The sequence below is a fragment of the Chlorocebus sabaeus genome, chromosome 10 (assembly GCF_047675955.1).
Source record: "Chlorocebus sabaeus isolate Y175 chromosome 10, mChlSab1.0.hap1, whole genome shotgun sequence".
In the NCBI taxonomy this organism is placed as follows: Eukaryota; Metazoa; Chordata; class Mammalia; order Primates; family Cercopithecidae; genus Chlorocebus; species Chlorocebus sabaeus.
In genome coordinates this window covers 65,235,087-65,256,463 of record NC_132913.1, presented here as the reverse complement: position 1 = coordinate 65,256,463, position 21,377 = coordinate 65,235,087, and the positions used below count along the sequence as shown (strand labels likewise).

The following is a 21,377-nucleotide window of genomic DNA, read 5'->3' as shown; positions in this document are numbered from 1 at the left end:
ACTACTCTGGACATAGATCTTGACAAAGATTTTATGACCAAGACTCCAAAAGCAATTGCAACAGAAAAATTGACAAGTGGGAACTAATTACGGAGCTTCTCCACAGCAAAAGAAACTATCAACAGAGTAAACAGACAATCTACAGGATGGGAGAAAATATTTGCAAACTATGCATCTGACAAAGACCTAATTTGCAGAATCTTTAAGGAACTTAAACAAATTAGCAAGCAAAAAGCAAACAATACCATTAAAAAATGGGCAAAGTACATGAACAGACACTTCTCAAAAGAAGACATACACGTGGCCAGCAAGCATATGAAAAAAAGCTCAGCAACACTAATCATTAGAAATGCAAATCAAAACCACAATGTGATACCATCTCACACCACTCAGAATAGCTCCTATTAAAACATCAAAAAATAACGAGTGCTGGTGAGGTTGCAGAGAAAAGGGAACACTTATACACTGCTGGTGGGAATGTAAATTAGTTCAGCCATTAAGGAAAGCAGTTTGGAGATTTCTCAAAGAACTTAGAACTACCATTTGACCCTGCAACCCTATTACTGGGTATATACCCAATGGAATAGAAATCATTTTACCATAAAGACACATACACATGCATGTTCATCTCAGCACTAGTCACAATAGCAAAGATACAGAATCAACTTAAATGTCCATGGGTGATGGATTGGATAAAGAAAATGTGGTTCATATACACCATGGAATACGATGCAGCCTTAAAAAAATGAGATTGTGTCGTTTGCAGCAACATGGATGGAGCTGGAATCTATTATCCTAAGCAAATTAACACAGGAACAGAAAACCAAATACCACATATTCTCACTTTTAAGTAGAAGCTAAGCATTGAGAACACATGGACACAAGAAGGGAACAATAGGCACTAGAGCCTATTTGAGGGTGAAGGGTTGGAGAAAGGTGAAGATCAAAAAACTACCTATCAGGCAGTGTGCTCATTACCTGGGTGATGAAATAACCGGTACAACAAATCCCTGCGACATGCAATTTACCCATGTAACAAACCTGCACATGTATCCCCTGAACCTAAAATAAAAGTTGGAAAAAAGAAAAAATAGAGTTAAGTACTAAATACACAATCAACTAAATAGCTAAAAGTTTAATATGATTAACTCGGAGAAATAGATATGTGTATTATATATTTGGGGGATTGATGGATAGAAGGTAACGCTTCTTTTAAAAATAAATCTTGAGGTTGCACTGAGCTGAGATGGCGCCACTGCACTCCAGCCTCTGTGACAGAGCAAGACCCTGTCTCAATAAAAAACCAACCAAACAAACAAAACAGAAATAAAATAAATCCCGTTGATTATTTGACTTTTTCAAGTTATTTGTGTGTATCACTTGGAAAATAATAGAAATTAAATAATATACAGTAATTTTAAAAAACACCCATTATTGAGGATCTTTTCTATACCAGGCATTGTGCTAGGCACTGGAGATAAGAAGATGGGTAAGACTCAGGGCCTCCCTTGCTGAATCCACTCACAATGACAGTTCAGTGAAGGGCATGCTGTGGTAGAGTAAAGCAGAGTACTTCCCCAGCACCTAACCCAGTCTGAAGGGGTGCGGCTGGATGGTGGAGGCCACTGGAAACATCTCAAGCTTGGGTTACAAAATGGCTCCAGTTCTCAAGCAGCCACCCTACCCCATCCTCAAGTTTTATTTGTGGCTTTCTAGATACTCTCTGGAAAGCTGCCCTATACTTGTGCTCTAGGATAAGAGCTATTTTCAGATATCATATTTCTGCAATCAGATTTCAAGAGAGAAGCAGAGAATAGGGAAAGAATGGGTTGGGTGTTTCTCTGGATCTGCTTTCTTACCTTGCAAGTGGACCAGGGGAGAGTAGTACTTGGGTAGCTGAACTGTGGCTAGGTGCAGGCAAGGAGTGGGCCTATTCACTTCACTGGACTTGAGTTTATCTTTGTAAGTTGGGAAAATAACTTTTCCTTGGAGTCATTTTTCATATACTCAAAGGAGTTATAGTAGAAGACTTTAAAGATCTGCTCCTGCTCTGATATCTCATAATTCTCCATGGAGGAGGGTAGGTCACCATATTGTAATGCTTATTTGGGGGTATGTGGAATGCAAAGTTACACTAGCACACACTCAGGTCTGTTTCTCGTTGAGGTTTCCTCTGGAATCTGTATAGAGCTCATCCTGAAGATACAGAAATATTGGTGTTTTGAGGGAATGAGTGAAGAAATTGTCTGAGGAGGAACCTTTATAAATTTAGTGGAAGATATTTAATCATTTGGAAGCAGTAGATTTTAGTTTCTCATTTTTCTTTCTCTGAAATAGTTAAAGGACATAGATAACAGAAAGCCTATTGACTGCCAGATTTTATTTATTTTTCCTACAGAAGGCACAGGGATCTGGAATAATTCCCACCATCCCAACTAGTTTCTCTATTTACTTTGTCTTAAAAATTCTTCTTGGCAACTTTTCTTTTGAAAATTAAAACTTTGATCTTTGGGAAGTAACAGTTCAGAATGTTTTTTTTTTTTTTTTAAATGGCATTTGGATACAGTATTAACCAAACTTCCAGTTCAAATCAGAAAATTTCTGAGATTTTTTTCTTTAGCTTTTTATTATCTCCCCCTGTGTTACTTGTGTTTGTTTTTATGATAAAGCCTGCTTTAATTTGTCTAATAAATATATTCCTGAAATAGGAGTCAAGCTGTATTTAAAATGTTGTTAGGATTTGTTGTTCAAATGGCCACTACTCTGAATTTATTTTGCAATGTAACTTATCTGGCCCTAATTTATCTTTCATGTATGCTTGGATTTTGATTTATTTGGTTTGTCTAAAGCAAGGCATATCAGTTAACTATTGGATCTATTCCTGTTTATTACTCTCATAAAATCTAGAGCTATCACTTTAAAATTTTAAAATCCAGAATCTTATGTGATTAGCACTGTTCCTGTTAATAGCGATGTAGTTTTCCTTTATTTATAATATATTTTATATCCATGATAGTGTACTGTATAATTTCATTATATAAATAAATGGGCTTATTAAGTTTGAGTATTTTCATTTTACTGATTGTATAACTATAAATTGTGACTAGGGATATTGATACATTTGTGGACATTTATTCACTGAACAAATATTTATTTAATGCCTACCAAGTGCAACACACTGGACTGAAAACACGGTGGAATGTGAAGTATAATATATGACCTTCTTTAGGAAGTTACAATATATTCGGAGAAATAGATATACACAATAATAAGTTACATGATGCAAGGCTTAAATTGCAATATGAGATGACAACATAAAGTAGCATTTCCCAAACTGAGGTATGTGAGATAATTTTAGGTAGTAGGCATAGACAAACTTTTTTTTTTTTTTTTTTTTTTTTTGAGACAGAGTCTCACTGTGTCACCCAGGCTGGTGTGCAATAGTGTGATCTTGGCTCACTACAACTTCTGCCTCCTGGGATCAAGAAATTCTCCTGCCTCAGCCTCCCAAGTAGCTGAGATTACAGGTGCATGCCACCACACTTGACTAATTTTTGTGTTTTTAGTAGAGATGCGATTTCATCATTTGGCCAGGCTAGTCTTGAACTTCTGACCTCAGCCTCCCAAAGGGCTGGGATTACAGGCATGAATCACTATGCCCGGCTTACACAGACAAACATGTTTATATTAATGGTTATATTTACAATTATCTTCAATTTATGTCAAATGTTATTGACTTTCCATTATGGTCATGATCTAAAATTTCCTATAAAATTAAATGTAAGTAAAAATGTGAGAATTGGTTTCAAAGAAACAATAAAGACCAAAACATAACAGGTAGTATGTGAATATGGGAAAAAATAGTGAAGGGTATGTGAATACTGAGATTTGGGAGTCTGTTGAAAGAAATGTCATACAGTTATTTGTAACAAGGCATGTTGCCGGTGATACAGCCTCTATACTAGAGAAGGAAAGGTCTCAGCAAGCTGGGATGTCAGGCCAGGCTCCATGAAGACTTGAGACTGGGCAGAGAGAAGGGTGAGCTTCACGCCTTACGTGAGATTCTCACTGATTAAAAAGAAAAAAACCTGGAGGCGAGAATTCACATTCTCTTCTGGGACAGAGAAAGAGTTTGGAGTAGAGGTTCTGTGTAGGAGCGGTTGGGAGGAGAGGCTGAAGATATCAACTGGAGAGAGGAAAATTATACAGGACATTGAATGTTGGGCTGAGAAACCTGGACTCTTCCTGCTGTTTGTAAGAGGAAGCATTTTACTCAGTTTGGGGGCAGCATCCTGGAGGAATGATCAGGAAGGTTCTGAAAAGCCATCTTGATCACATATATGTCTCTTAGCATGAGATTCTCAATATTGTAATTACTGAAGCATTTGCTATCTGGTATTGATATCTCCTTTACCACTGACCGTGGTTCTGCATCAACTTGTGAACTGAAAGACAAGCCAGTCAGGAGGCAACATTAGGATGTATGTGGATCCATTTAAAGGGGTCATGTCTAGGACAAGACTAGACTAGTATTAAATATGAGATGCTGGGCAGCCCAAGACAACTTTCCATAGTTTTGCTTAGGGCACACCTATTTTCTCTAAATAGCTATGTTGTACATGCAAAAGAGTTGTAATTAATGTGTTACATTAGATTTGTTTTCATGTGCTTCATTTTTTTTCTTCTTGACTTGGCAGCTTTTCTGTTTTAGACAATTATACATGAATATGGAAAATCTCAAATTCCCTTCTATATAATTTGCTTTAGTTCTCTCATGGGGGCAGCCTGGGCATTTTTAGTAACCTGGGAGTAGTTCTTCTAAGTTTATTCTGAAGTATGTTTACATACAAGTTTGGCTATAAAAAAGTAGACATGAAATGACTCTAATGTTTTATAATGAAACTCAATTTCAAAAAATATTCATAATGAAAACCATTATTAATTCTACTATTTAGTTGAAATTTTTTACATTCCCAATGAGTTTCAAAATGGTACCTTTAGTTGCTTCTTTGATACACAATGGTATCAAAGTGGAACTATTTTCAAATTGTCTTCTGTCTTCTAGATGGATGAAAAGGAGAACTTTGGTTCCCCATCTCTATTTCAATTAGAGTTTTAAAGTCCGCTTTAATTTATTTTTATATCTATTCTCTGATGACACTTTGAAAGTCTAAAATAATGATGAAAAAGATAATGGAAACTCTAAGCGATGGGGAACTTTCCTAAGTTATCCAGGGATCAAAAAAATAATGACAGTGATTGCTCATCAACCCTGCCAGGAGGTGCTGGGCTAATTCTAAACCTTTAGTTATGTATCAATAAGCAAGTACATCACTGTGTAAGCTGGGGTTAATGCTTAGCTACTTAGGAAAAAAAGAGTGTGAATTTTATTGTTACTTTATTAAAAGAATAGTATAATTATTTATTCTAATAATAAACATTAACCAGTATTTCTAATACCAAAAATTTTGAAGGTGTTACAATTGGAGTAAAATTTAAAGAAATATAATATAGAATCTTCTCACCAATACTTAATAAACCTGTATCTCCTTGCATCCCTATCTAAATCCAACTCTACTTGATTTGAGTTTTGGATATCCAATTGATATATCAAATTTTAGGCCTCTTTGCAACCTGTTTTCTCCAAAGCCTTTCCTATTCCAATAAAGGACCACACCATTCCCCCAATTGTTCAACCCTCAAATCTTTTTCTTATTACTCAAATTAATGAATTCATCAGCAAGTCCCTGTTGGCTTGAAATATATCCCAGTCTCTCCTTTCTCTCTGTTTATACAGTTACCATCCTGATCATGATCCAAGCCACCCTCATTTCTTGTCTGGACTATTGGTATAACCTCCTATTGGCTCCTCCTGATTCCACTAGTGCTCCATAACCATGTATTCTCTTTAGGGTAGCCAGAGAGATACTTTAAAACTGTAGATCAGATCATGGCCCTTTTGCGCATTAAAAAACTACCACAGGCACTTTTGGCACTGTATCCAAATTCTCAGCCCTGGCTTCCAAGGTCCTACATGATCTAGGCCTGTCTTCCTTTGAGACACCTTTCCGTCGTCTTTCCATCATGTTCAACACTCTCCAGCCATAGGGATTTTTCTGTTCCTGACACATACCAAGCTCATTTCAGTCTTAAGGTTGTTACACGTCTTCATTCCTCTTCTTGGCTCTGGTTTCCAGATCAGCTTCTTCTTGTCACTCAATACCGCTTCCCTGGGAGATCTTTTCCAAGTTAGTCCCTTGACCTTCAAGTTACTCTTTTCTTATAGCAGCACGATTATCTCATTCATTTACTTGTTTATTGCCCATCTCTACCTCCTCCACTGTGGTGTGTAAGCTACTAGAGAACAGCAACCTTATCTTCATGGGAATTTCTCATTCCCAATAATTAGCACAGTGCCTGGAATGTAATAGGGGCTCAATAAATTTTGTTCAATTAGTCAATCTATTAATTCAGCATTTTTCTCCTTTTATTTCATAAATTTAAGGAGACAAATCTTTAGTTATTTTTCTCAGTTTCTTTCAGTTTGCTCTTACTATTATATTAATCTCTAACTCTGGAATTATGTGGAGAGGCAGGAAAAAATAGCACTTTCCTCTACTAAATCCATCTCTGAGAGTTGCTCAGTTTAAGGAATTATGTCCTTTCCTTAAGGTTTGATTCTGATGAAATTCACCTTGAAGTTTTAGCATTTCTCTTTTGATAGCCATTCTCTGCACTTCCTTCACAGTGTGGAAACCAAAAGAGGGAGATTAATTAATCCCAGTGTGCGCAAGAATGATATTCCATGATTGTCTCTTTAAGGTTACAAGGGTATAACTAACCCTCTCAGCCTTACCTTATTTCCATTTGTGGATATAGATTTGTTAGTCTGAATTTTCTTTCCACATCCAAAATAAAACAGACTTGTTCGACAGTTAAATAAAACTGCACAAACACTTAAAGCAGAGATAAAATGCAAGTAGTTTCACAAAGGACTTGCGCTATTCTTGGGATGACCTTGTGCTGCTCACAAACATCCCTCCGTCAAGGCCATTTACCAAATCCTTCTACATCCTTGTATGTACTAAGGAGGAAAAAGCATGCTGCAATACTTTGTGTACTAGAGGATTCTATTTATTTTTTAAAATGCATTGAGGCTGGGCACGGTGGCTCATGCCTGTAATTGCAGCACCTTGGGAGGCTGAGGCAGGTGGATCACCTGAGGTTAGGTGTTCGAGAGCAGTCTAGCCAACATGATAAAACCCCATGTCTACTAAAAATACAAAAATTAGCAGGGCCTGGTGGTGCACACCAGCTACTTGGGAGGCTGAAGCAGGAGAATCGCTTGAACCCGGGAGGGGAGGTTGCAGTGAGCCAAGTTTGTGCCACTGCACTCCAGCCTGGGCAACAGCACGAGACTCTGTCTCAAAAAAAAAAAAAAAAAAAAAAAAAAAAAGGCATTGGAAAAACAGAGGTAGAGGATAGAGGAATGTATAGGTAGGTTTTCAACAAACAGTTTTGGAATTATGGGTTTTTTTGTATTCTTTTTATCTTTGAAGGCTTTCTAGATTTTAAAACAATAACATGTATTGCTCTTGTTTATTATTCTTACTACTTTTCTAATCATAAAAAAGAATACTGTTTAAAAGAAAATTATTGTAACTAAAACCCAAAGGTGTTTGTGAGCAGCCAACCCTCTGGCACCTTTGTGTGTGACAAGAGAGGGCCTGCATCTCTTGTCTCCCTGCATCTCTTGTCTCCCTGCATCTCTTGTCTCTCTGCATCTCTTGTCTCCCTGCATCTCTTGTCTCTCTGCATCTCTTGTCTCCCTGCATCTCTTGTCTCTCTGCATCTCTTGTCTCCCTGCATCTCTTGTCTCTAATAACCTGGAGAATCACATAGCTCAATGGGCTCCGTTTTATTTTCTGGTTTAGAAAAGCTGGTTTCAGGTTCACAACTGGGTTTGAAGTGTAATTCTTTTCCAGACAAAAGTGGTTTAAAAATCACAATGTACTACATAATGGGATTTCTTTTCTTCCTGAGCAACATTACCCAGGGGAAGTTTTTTGTTTTGTTTTGTGTTGTTGTTTTTAGGTTTTAAAAAATTACTTCCATTGAATTGATAATGTTTGGTTCCATGAAAAGAAACACTATTGAATTTAACAGTTCTAACCATGGAAGTTCTGAGACCATTGAAAATAAAGAATTAAAGTTTGCCATCTTCTTTATCCTTTTTTGTTGGGAGAAATAGCATATATTATATACAGTGCTGAGTTTTTAAGAAAGGCGGAAATATTTGTACATTTGTGTTCTCTTGTGCTAGGAGAAGCCAGTGCAGTTGATGACATCATTTTAAGTACCTTGCTGCTGCAAGTCTGATCAATGGACCAACCCGTTGTTAGAAATGCAGAATCTCAGGCCATTGCAGACCTACTGGCTGTTTAACCAGCTCCTCAGTGTCTCTTAGACATGTTAATTGGGAAGCACTGTCCTAGACTACTTTGGGAATTTCCAGGTCCTAACTGCTACACCTCTAGTTTCATTTATTGCCCTTTCTCCTTTTCATCTTTTATCACTCACGACCAATAACTTATGGAGAAGTCTGTAAAGCAGGACTTCTTAACCTGGGATCTGTGAACTCTCAGGGAATTGTGGGTGATTTGTGAACCCACTGAAATTCTACATAAAATTATGTATGTATATACATACTCAGCTTTCATTAAATTCTCAGGAAGCAAACAAACAAAAAAAGCCATTCCAGGCTATAAAAGCATAAATGCCACCATGCTTGTCATTAAAACATGGAACTGGATGACTCTTGTAGTTACAGAATTATTATTCCTACCCAGGAAAAATCTAAGATAAAACATCAATAAACCTTTCCCATTGTTTTAATAAAAAGAATCAAATTGACTAGAGAACTGATCACAGAGACCAGTAATTTTTGGAAGCAGCTTTCTAATTCCCAAAAATTGAATTATACTCCACTGGTCCTGATGTGGTAGGTTAGGAAAGTATTGCTTTTTTAGTACTCATAGGTCTTGCATGCTTTAGGGTAATTAAAGATAAATGTCTCCATAATGTGAGTTTTGTGCCTTTACTATCATTTTGATTACTTTGATTCCCTACGACAGAGCTCCTCAACCCTGGCTACATATTAGATTCATCCCATCCCAGACCAATTGAATCAGATTCTCAGATCCCCTGGGGGTGGAGACCAGGTTTACTGGGTTTTATTTTGTTTTAACTCTCCCTGGGTAATTTTAAAGTGTAGCCACGTTAAGAACCATTTGCACAGAGAAATGTTTTCGATAAATTCCAGAATGGCCTAATTGGGGAATTGTGTGTCTTGCATTAATTAAGGGGCACTTGATTTTGTTCCGCCTGGGCAATGAAATCCCTTTTTCTGTTGAAATAGCATTATATATGTGCATCACTGTGCTGTCTTTCTTCATTATGTCAAATGGAGGCTGATGTACAAAGAAGCTGTCCAAATCTGGAACTGACTTCAAGAAATCCAGCATTTCGTCTGCTGCTCTAATTACCAGTCCATCTCAGAAAACCTTTCTGATTTTTATATTACCAGTGACTTTTCAAATACAATAAACCTGAAAAGGACCTCTCTCTTGGGCTCTTTTATGGAGGATACTTGATATGCTCTAAGAATGATGGAAATGAGTAATTGTGCTATAACTAAAGAATTTAATTGTAAGTAACATTTTCCCCCCATTAGAAGTACTTGGCTGATAGTGGAGTTATAAAATGAACAGCTTCTGACATTTTACAAGGCTAAGAACACATAAAAATCTGTAGGATTGAGGATTTCAAAGGGAACAGGGAAGCATTATAGACCAGAACACATAAGAATCTGTAGGATTCAGGATTTCAAAGAGAACAGGAAAGAGCATTCTAGATGGGAAATAATTTACAGTCACTGGTATGCCTTTGACCAAGTAAAGGAAGTGAAATCCCATGATAAAGTTTCGATTTGTAAAGCTTTCCACTAAGACACATTCACAAATTGATGCACAATTACGTATTCAAATTTTTCTATTTGGTACTTCAAGCATTTCTAGCATTATTCGATTTTGCAGGCAGTGCTCCAAAAAATAACCTTAGTTTGTGAACTATCCTTTTGTAAAGGAGATCTCTGGCAATCCGGGCACTTCTCACTCTTTTGGGAATTTTCATGGGAATTAGAAGGATCTGTGCTCACCTCAGGAATGAACTCACCAAGGGTTTATTTAATTACAATTTCCTCTAAGATGATGAGAATGCATTCCTGAGAATGATAAATTGACATCATTTTAGGAATTGGGAAATGGGGAATGGAGTTATACAATAATTTAAATCTGATGAAGATATTTTTGAAGTAGCAGCTTGTACCCAACATTAATGAAAAAAATTGGAACTGATTATTTTTCTAGTATCTATGCTTTAGTCATAATGCTTTCTCAGTCTGGAGAAAATAAATTTTCAGAAAGATATAATGTAACTTGTATGATATTAACTTTTCTTAAAAACAGGATATTCACTTTTCTTTCCTTCTGGCTAAGGGATTTCTCAGCTTTTCCTTGTGAGTATATTATAATCAAAGTGATTTTCTATTTGGAATGGAAGATGCATGCCGGTTATGTTTGTGCCTTTCATCTTTACATTGGCTTTTTTAATTGTAGGAACCTCACCAGGAAGCTCTGTGACAAAGTTGCCCTTCTTTCTAATGTGCTTCAGCATCATTCTTGGAAGTTTTTTTTTGGTTTGTTTTTTGTTTTTTGTTTTTCTGATGGAGATTACAGTTTTGTGGCAGCTAGGCTCTTGTCTGTTGTTTCGTATTATTCTGTCTTATAAAAGTTCTACACCTGAGTTCATGAGTTACCCGCCTATTTCATTTCAGTTGCTTTGATGGACTTTGCTTTTAATTTAAGCCAAACTAAAATACTCACAGACGTTTGGCGATGAATTTGAAATGTTTTCCCACTTTTTAGGAAGACAAATGACTGTTGAGTAGTGAAGTTTAATAATCATTTAAAATTAAGCCCACGTTTTGACTGTCTAAAATGTCTCAGGTTCTGTGTTAGGCATTCCAGGAACAGCAGTACTTGCCTGTCAGGGAATCACATATGAGAGGGAAAATAGAAAACTAATAACTATAATATAGTGTAAGTGCAATGTACAGAGTGGGAGTGGACCACAGAAAGATGGCAGAGACCTCTGAGAGAGTTGGAAAGGGATGCAAGAAGGAAGAATGTAAGTTATTAATATCACCTGTTCAGTTACAAGTAACAGCAACCTCTTCAAGATAACAAGCCAAAAGAGAGAAAGAAAATAAAGAGGGATCAGTTTCCTGGAAGGATATGGATTTCTGACAGAAAAAGAATAAAAGAAAGAAAGCTGAACCAGGCCTCAGAAAGTACCTAAACTGCTGAGTTCTGAGCATCTAGGTATCAGAAACTAAAGGACAGTTCCTAGGGAGAGTTACTGTAGGATGAATTGACTCCAAATATTTTCTGTCCTTGCGTTGCCTCCCTCAAGGTTCCTAAGAGAAAGTCCAGTGCCTAAGAGAAAGTCCACATGCCTACCGCTTAGATAAGACAGGGGAGGCACTTTGATTTACAGTGCAATCAAAACTGTGTGCAATGAGGGAAGGGTAATTCCCAAAGAGAAATCAAGGTGCAATTACTGGAAGAAAGTGGAATGGATGCTATCAAGCAAAAATAACAGAAGTCTGTTCCGGGAAGGGATACTTAATCCTTGGAATGTAAGTAGGAGTCTCTTAGGTGGAAAGTGGAAAAATGGCCTTCTAAATAGAGGGCATGGAATAAATGAAGAGCCATAAAAGAGTCTACTTTGTCGTGTAACAGCAAGACATTTAGTATGGAGGGAACAAACTATACATGAGGAAGTTTGGGTGGCAAGAAGTGGCAGGAGGTGAGTTAAGAAAGATCTCCATATGGAAATACCTAATGTAATGTAAATGACAAGTTGATGGATGCAGCAAACCAACATGGCACATGTATACCTATGTGACAAACCTGCACGTGTGCACAGGTACCCTAGAACTTAAAGTATAAAAAAAAATTGTCCTTTTTTCCCCCTAAACAATCCTCTAAGAATGTTTGCAAAGAAAATAGCCTTGGAAGATAAAGATAATAATTCTCTCTGAGGAAAGGGCAAGTTTGTTTCTGCCAAGGACAATGAAGATAATATCTTCCTCTGGGGCTCACTGTCAGGTAAGCTTACTGCCTATCATAGAGTTGGGTTCTTCTATAACGCTCAGAATTCCTTCCCCATAGCATGGCCCATTGCATGAACAGGTGTCACATATCCCACTTGCATTGCCTTTTGGGATTGAGTCTCAGAAAACCTTCACAAATTCTGATACTCTGCTTACCACTATTACTCTAAGAAGTAAAGTTCTTTGTCTCTGACCCAGGAATCCATGCCTTCTGTCACCATCCATAAAATTATGACAAGCTAACTAGATGATTTCAAGTGGAGTAGGATTTTAGATTCTTCACTGTCTTGGCAATAACAATACCTGAAAAATAATATAAACTATCTTTCTCAACATTTTGTGTCATTGAATTCCATTGATAAATTGTGGAAAGCACTTATTAAATTTAAGACATTCTCATATTCAGTGATCAAGAAGGTACTGTCATAATAAACTTTCACTAGAATCCAGCTATTAAAGCCTCATGTACTTAGCCAGGCAACTAAAATTGCCCAAAGTGAAATTTGTTGTTCAGTTAGATCATAGGGACACCTGGCTCCTTATAAATATCTTTCTGTTTTCCTTCACTATTGTACAAGACTTCTCATTTTATTTCTGTTCATACTTTTTTTTAAAGTAAAACTTGTTTACACTTAGCTCAGAGGAACATTTCTATCTAACATAGAAGATTCACAACAGGAAAGTTAAACAGACTTGAATTGGTAAAATATTAATTGTGTTTGCATAGATTAATGTGTTAATTTTCTACATCACAGTTTCTTCATCTGTAAAAACAGAATGTTAATACCTACCCTACAGACTTAATAATTTTTGTAACAATAGAAGGACTAAGCATTATTAACATTGTATTGAGATGGATGTCACAACTCCCCATATCGTTTTCTTCCCATTTCTCCCCATCCTGAAAATCTCTGCCCCTCATTCTCTCCTAGGCTAGACTAATTAATACTGAGGATAATAGCCTGGTCATGCCTACTTGGATGTACCCTGCCCTGTGACTTCAGGGAGATTTTGCCATTTTTAGACCAGATACCAGACTTTGAGGATGAAGACTAAAGAATGGACAGAGATGGGCAGAACCCAGGTAGCAGAAGTTGAGAGAAATAACTAAGCAAAAGTGAGTTATAAAGGTAAAGAAGAAGGAGAACTAAAACAAGAAGTAGGAAACTTGCTGGGGAACTCTAGCAATTGAGCTCTGGAGAGTCTGGAAAAGGTGCAAAAAAAATGGGGAGGAGAGAACAGAAAGTAGAAAAGTATTGTTAAGAGTTACTACTAGGATTCCCAAGATATGTCATTAAGAAATAAAATTGCTTTGGTAATTTGCAGTTAGTGTCAGAAGAAAGTGGTTGTTGAAATGTGATTCTTTGAATGCAACATTTTCCTAAGTTTGAATCACATAGATCACGTATCTACAGTATCAGTACTTAAGTTTAAGTTATACATAAACTGTTATATCATGTTCTGAACGAAGAGTTTTATCTTTACTTTTCCTGCTATTCCAGAATTAATATGAAATGAGGAATATAAAATAAAAGAGACCTAGATTCCACTGTCAAAGGCAACTAAGATATTTATTCATATTTGCATCATGCCCTGTAAGAATGATAGTATAAAACCTCTCTATCAATGTGAAAGCTCTCATTGTCAATCTAAATTGTCTAGAGTCATTGTCAATCTAAAATGACTCTACTGTCTTTGAATAATGCAGACCTCCCAGTTACCCAACAGCTCCTTCCTTTGAGTGCTGTGATGAGGGTAGGTTAGGCCCTCAGTGGGAGTCATATTAATCAGGTCATTACAGATACAGGATCATTGTCATTAGGTATTAATTAAGTACTCTATGGCAAGCACACTACATTATGCACATCATATATTTTATCTCATTTATTTCTCACAACACATGATGTGAGAAGTATTATTATTATGATTACCTCCATTTTACAAAAGAGGAGAAGCAGGCTGAAGAAGCTCTGAACACATCTGGCTCAACAGGTCTGATTAACCCAGATGCCTACTCACCAGTATAAATGGCAATCCCAGAATTTGTTTAGGATGACTGATTTTAGCTCTAGAATGGGGCAGGAATGAGTCTGAAATTTGGCATTCTTAAAGAGTACAGCAGCTTGTCAAATACTGTGTGTGTAGGATGGGCACTATAATATTTCTCCTGTCTTTTTAAGATGTTTTGTATCAGTTTATATCTTGTGATTAAACATTTTAAATACAAAAAAAGAGAAAGTTCTCCATATTAAATGCAAAAGGATTAGGACTTTTGGTAATATATATAATCAAGTTTTATTATTACATTTTTTTTTAAGAGATAGGGTCTCAATCTGTCACCCAGGCTGGAATGCAATGTTGCAGTCATAGCTCACTGCAGCCTTGAACTCCTGGGCTCAAGTGATCCCCCCACCTCAGCCTCCCAAGTAGCTAGGACTACAGGCATGTGCCACCACTTTTGGCTAATTTTTGAATTTTATTTTTTGTAGAGATAGTGTCTCACTGTGTTGCCCAGGCTGATTCTGAACTCCTAGACTCAAGCAATCCTCCTGCTTCAGCCTCCCAAAATGTTGAGATTATAGGCACAAGCCACTGCACTCAGCCTGTTATTAATTTTTTAAACAATTTAAATCAGTAGAAAATTAAGCAGAAAATTGACAAATAAATTTAATTGATTAACATACATCAGAAAAAAGTTTAACTTTCGGAAGTGAAAGTTAATGAAAAATAAACAGATACTAGTTTCAACCTATCATTTTTCTATCTAGAGTTTGAGAGGGCCAGCTGGGATGGAGCTTTTATGTATTGTACATGAGAGTATGAACTAGAACAAGTGTTATTTTTCTAGAAAAGAATTCGACAGGTATATTAAGATTCTTAAAGTTTTCTTTTCTTCATCTCTGATCCAAAAATTCTACTTCTAAGGTTTTGCCTGGAGGCAATAATCATGAATGCAAACAGATACTAAGTTCCAAGTATCACAGTGTTTTATAAAATCAAAAAAATTGGAAATTTTCTAGAAAATAGTAAGAGAATAAGTATTAAACTATAAATCCTAATTCAGACATTAGATCTTGTTTTCAAAGAATTTATAATAACACAAAAGGATTTTCATGTTACATATACGCACATGTGCATAGTGTTATTTTGACTCTGTTAAAAAAAAAAAAGTGGGGGAGCCAGGCGTGGTGGCTCAGGCCTGTAATCCCAGCACTTTGGGAGGCCGAGGCAGGTGGATCACGAGGTCAGGAGATCAAGACCATCCTGGCTAACATGGTGAAACCCCGTCTCTACTAAAAATACAAAAAAAAAAAAAAAAAAAATTAGCCGGGCATGGTGGCGCGCGCCTGTAGTCCCAGCCACTCTGGAGGCTGAGGCAGGAGAATGGCGTGAAGCCAGGAGGCGAAGCTTGCAGTGAGCTGAGATCGCGCCACTGCACTCCAGCCTGGGTGACAGAGCAAGACTCCGTCTCAAAAAAAAAAACAAAAAACAACAACAAAAAAAAGGTCTTACACACATACAACATACAAGTACCCACCTACCTGCCTACCATCTATCATGATCTATATACATATCTGAAGGAAACAAAATAAAATATTAAGAAAGGCTATCTCTGGATGGAGGGCTATCACTGAAGGGTGGGTGACTTTAACTTTCTTCTTCATGCTTTTCTGTGTTTTTCACATTTGTAATGAATACATGTTGCCTTTCTTTTTAATGTAAAATTAAAATTAAGATTTTAAAGTAGAGATATATTTATAGAAGTGATTGTGTAACAGATCAAGCAATGCAGAGATCTAATAAAACTGTTCATTTTCTAATTGTTGGATATAGAAAAGATTGTGAAGCAACCTAAATTTCCATCAGTTTTTTAAGCAGAGCCTTGAAAAGTAAATTCACATCAACAGAAATCCTTAGTGTAGTTCCACCTTGTTGTATAACTCAGTTAGAGGGTACTCTATCTGTTGCAAAGATCAATGATGAAGGCTGTTTCAGAACACTTTACCAGTTACACATTGACAGAACTTTCTTTTGGTTATATTTCCGTTATTGGTTATTTGGTTTTTGGTTATTTTGGTTATATTTTCCATATCCTCTAATCCAAAATTTCTCCTGCCCTAAGGTAAAATACCTTTCCTCTTGTCTCTTTTTAGAGGATGGAAGGAAAAGATGGGTCCAGGTCTTTATTTTCATCCTTCATAGACTAGAAGCCTGCTTTCACATTACCATATGGTCTTCTTTCCTTTAGATTCCAGAACAAATCATGCAAATAACCTCAGAAATGACAAAGAAAGTCCCATGCTCTGATCATTTTTTCAGAACGTTTGACAGCACACTGTAACCACACATTAAAACAAACAAACTCAACATTAACTTCTGAATGTGTAAAGGACGTTTAAAAGTGGCTCCATCAATAAATGGTGCTGGGAAAACTGAACATTGACATGCAAAAGAATGAGGCTAAAGCCTAATTTTACACCTTACACAAAACTTAAAATGGATTAAAGACCTAAGTGTAAGACCCAAAACCATAAAACCTAGTAGGAAACACAGGGGGAAAGCTTCATTACACTGACTTTGGCAGTGGTTTTTTTGAATATGACATCAAAAGCATAGGCAACGAAGGGAAAAATAGACTGAGTCTATATCACACTCAAAAACTTCTGGGTGTCAAAGAACATAATGAACAGAATGAAAAGGCAACATATAGAACAGGAGAAAATACCTGCAAATTATGTATCTGATAAGGAGTTAATATACAGACTATATAAAGAATTTGCACAACCCAACAATAACAAAAACTAACGTGATTTAAAAATGGGCAAAGGACTTAGATGACATTTCTCCAAAGATGATATACAAATGGCTAAGAAGCATGTATGAAAAGATGCTCAACAGCATTAATCATTAAAGAAATGCAAATTCAAACCACAATGAGGTATCATGTTGCACCCGGGAGGATGGCAACTATCAAAAACAAACAAAGAAAAAAGAAAAGTTAGTAGGGATATGGAGAAATGGGAACCCTTGTGAAGTACTGGTGGGATTGTAAAATGGTGCAACTACTCTGGAAAACAGTATGGCATTTCTTCAAAAAATTGAAAGTAGAACTACCATATAATCGAGCAATCCCACTTTTGGATATATATTCAAAGAATGAAATGCAGGGTCTTGAAGAGATATTTGTACACCCATGTTTATAGCAGCATTATTCACAATAGCCAGGAGGCTAGAAGGAATCTAAGTGGCCACTGATGGATAAATGGAAAAACAATATTGTGGTGTTGTACACCTACAATGGAATATTTTTCAGCTTTAAAAAGGGAAAATGTCCGGTTACATGCTATGACATGAATGGCCTTGGGGGCATTATGCTAAGTGAAATAAGACAGTCACCAAAAGAACCATACTGTATGATTCCATTTATAGGAGGTATCTAAAGTAGTCGAATTCATAGAAACAGAAAGTAAAAGGATGGTTGCCAGGGGCTGGGAGGAGGGGGAAACAGGGAGTTGTTTAATGGGTATAAAGTTTAAGTTTTGCAAGAGATAAAAGTTCTAAAGGTCTGTTGTACAACAATGTGAATATACTTAGACTACTGAACTATAGACTTAAAAATGGTTAAGATGGTAAATTTTATGTTATGTGTGTGTGTGTGTGTGTGTGTGTGTTTATAACAATTAAAAAATTTAGCCGGGCGCAGTGGCTCATGCCTGTAATCCCAGCATTTTGAGAGGCCGAGATGGGTGGATCACCTGAGATCGGGAGTTCGAGACCAGCCTGACCAACATGGTGAAACCCCGTCTCTACTAAAAATACAAAATTAGCTGGGCATGGTGGCACATGCCTGTAATCCCAGCTACTCGGGAGGCTGAGGCAGGAGAATCGCTTGAACTCAGGAGGCAGAGGTTGCAGTGAGCCAAGATCACGCCATTGCACTCCAGCCTGGGCAACAAGAGCAAAACTTCATCTCAAAAAAAATAAATAATTAAATAAAAATGGCTTCAATGGATGGTATAAGGAATAATAGCTAACGTTTGCTGGGCACTTGTTAGGTGCCAGTTTCTATTCTAAATGACTTATATGGTTAATCTCATTTCATTTTCGCAATAGTTTTATTAGGTAGAATCTATTATTACCCCAATTTTACAACCAGGGAACTGAGATTCAGAGAGGTTAAGAAGTTTGTCCAAGGTCATAAAATGAGGAACTGATGAAGCCAGGGTCCCATCCTCAGCAGTCTAGCTGCAAAGCCTGTGTTCATAACTATTATATTATAAGGCTAATGTAGATGAACATGTTTAAAACAGCATTTCTTGTAGAAAATAATTAATATGGGAAAGGAAGGCCCTCATTACAGAAGGACTGGAATGGGAGTATGAAGTCCTGCTCCATAGCCAACGTGACCCTGCTTTTGTCACTGAAATACCCTGAGCTTATCTGGACTAGATGGACTAGATGATATTTAAGGTCCATTTATGCTACCTGAGCCTGTAAATCATGTGCCATATCCTCTAGAATTGCAGCTGCAAAGTTATCCCGGGCTCCTGCCACAGGGAGAAATGTTTGGAGGTTCCGAAACACTCCACATTCTGTCCCTGTGTCTTCTGAGTCCTGACTATGGCAAATAATTGGTTTCCTTAAAGTAGAACATGTTACTTTTCTCTATCTCCAAATCCCTGTGCACCAAATAACCATGGCGGCATGGGGAGAGGGGAGGAAGAAGAGGGCAGCTGGTGTAATCAGATCAAATAAAGGTAATTCCAGAACCCCATTTGGCTGGACTGGTGTAGCATTCTGCATTCCAGATCTTTTTGTAGGGAGAATTAAATGTGCTTTAAGGTGCTTTTTAAATAACCCTGTCAGGCAGGGCAATAATAGTGATTCAGGGTACTCGGTATTTTGGGAAGAAATTTGAATCTCTACACCTGAATCAATCCAGGAAAACTTGCCATGCTGCTGCTAAATAAACACTTGCGTCAGGAAAAGAAGGATAGGTGGGAAGGATGTGGAGCGATGGAGGGAGTTAGGCTTTGGGGATTGAGGAATTTAACTGATAAAGGGGTCCTCATGAGACTTAGAAGAAAGCAAGGGATCGAACTTGGTGGAATCTCAGCTTCTCCACTTACTAGGTGGAAAGTTTAGGGCAAGCTGCCTGATGTCTTCAAGGCACAGTTTCTTAGTCTGTCAAAATGAATTGGTAATACCTAAATCAGAAGATTGCCATGAGGATTAAATGAGATACTGTATTCAAAACACCTAGCACAGTTTTCAGCTTGCAGCAGGGATTGAACGAGTGCTGGCAGGAAAGCTGAGAAAGGAGTTTTCTTTACCTGGAGTTCAGCTGGGAGTTGTGGAGAAGATTAAGAGTCCTAACCTTCCCCCGACTGGTGTTAATTTTTACTACGTATTCTCTTTTTTTGATATTTAGTCCAGATTGATCTGGTCTGAAATATGGTCATGTCAAGCTTTGATTTGACTAAGAAATATGTAAACGTGGAAACAAGTCAGTGCTTCCCAGCATGTGTGTCATGAAGCACCATTTCTTTTAGACTGCAAGATAGTGGGTAAACGATGTCCTACTTAGAGACTCACAGTGTATATTCACCTGCAGGGAATGAAAAATATTTCCCAAGATTTTTTTTAATTTAGTGATTCTTAAATTTATTTGACAGAACCCTTATCCCATTACAGCTATTAATACCATTGAGAACACACTTCAGGGTGATTTCTTGATTCCTATTATTTGCAAAGTGAATTGCTTGTATTTTAAAAATTACCAGAATGTATGTTTTTCTAAATGAAATTGATAATGGTATTAGCTAGGAGTGCAATGGACAAATAGGAAGACAAATTATTATAAATAGGACTTGCATCCTTCATTCAAGAAGCTGCTGAAATCCCACCTTCTTAGTTCAGCTATTCTGGAATAAATAAAATAGAATCAATTCCCAGGACTCTATTAAATCCTGATTATCATTTCATGTACTTTTTCAAATATAATTCCAAATATTATCAGGGCTGCCTTTTGGCCCAGATGGCTTCAAAAAAACATAGCCCAACAACAAATAGGTTGATTTAGATACTCAACCTCTGAAGAAAAAAACAAATTGGAGAATGTATTCTTAATGTATGGAAAAAAATCTTTAAAAGATACTGTTTTTAAGAAAAATTATGGAAAGCTTCATCCTGTAGAGATTAGATAAAATAGTATAGTAAACCCATCCCCCAGTTGTACAACCATTCACTTCTGGACCATTGTATTTCATCTCCACTCCTATCCACTCCTCCTCCTCCTGTGCAAATTTCAAACATCATTCAACTTTATCCACAAATATTTAAGTTATAGATCTCTAAAACAGAAGGATTCACTCTTTTAAAAAGCATTGAAAAACTATTTTTGCATTAAAAATTAACAATAAAAAATAAATAAATAAACAATAAAAAATAATAAATAAAAAATTGCTTCATAAAATTTTATAACAGTTTATTTGTTCAGAATAAGGCCCACTTATTATGATTGGCTGATACATCGTTAAATATTTTTAAAGTATAGATTCCTTTGTCATCTCTTTCTTTCTCTTGCAATTTGTCAGTTAAAGAGAAGGCTAACATGACCAACTTGTCCTGGTTTGCCTAGGACTTACCCTGTGTTAGCACTGGAAGTCTCATGTCTTGGACAGTCCCTTAATTCAAGGATGTCTGCTCTGTAATGTTTCCCACAATATGGATTTTGCTGATTGCATTCCAGTAGCTAACATTTTTCTCTGTCTATTTCTGTCTCTATCTATTTCTGTAAATTGGTAGTTGGATCTAGTGTCTTGGTTAAATTCAGGGTCTTCCTTCCTTCCTTCCTTCCTTCCTTCCTTCCTTCCTTCCTTCCTTCCTTCCTTCCTTCCTTCCTTCCTTCCTTCCTTCCCTCCTCCCTCCCTTCCTCCCTCCCTCCCTCCCTCCCGTCCTTCCCTCCCTCCCTTCTTCCTTCCCTCCTTCCTCTCTCCCTCCTTTCTTCCTTCCTCTCTCCCTGCCTCCCTTCCTCCTTCCTTCCCTCCTTCCCTCCCTCTCTCCCTCCTTCCTTCCTCCCTTCCTCCTTTCTTCCTTCCTACCTGTCTCCCTGCTTCCACCCTCCCTCCTTCCTTCCTTT

The 21,377-nt window shown here is 37.1% G+C and overlaps 1 protein-coding gene across 1 annotated transcript in view; it reads left to right on the top strand.

Moving 5' to 3' along the window:
* Positions 1–21,377, top strand: part of PDE11A (phosphodiesterase 11A) — a 455,494-nt gene that overhangs the window by 105,000 nt on the left and 329,117 nt on the right. The window lies entirely within an intron of this gene.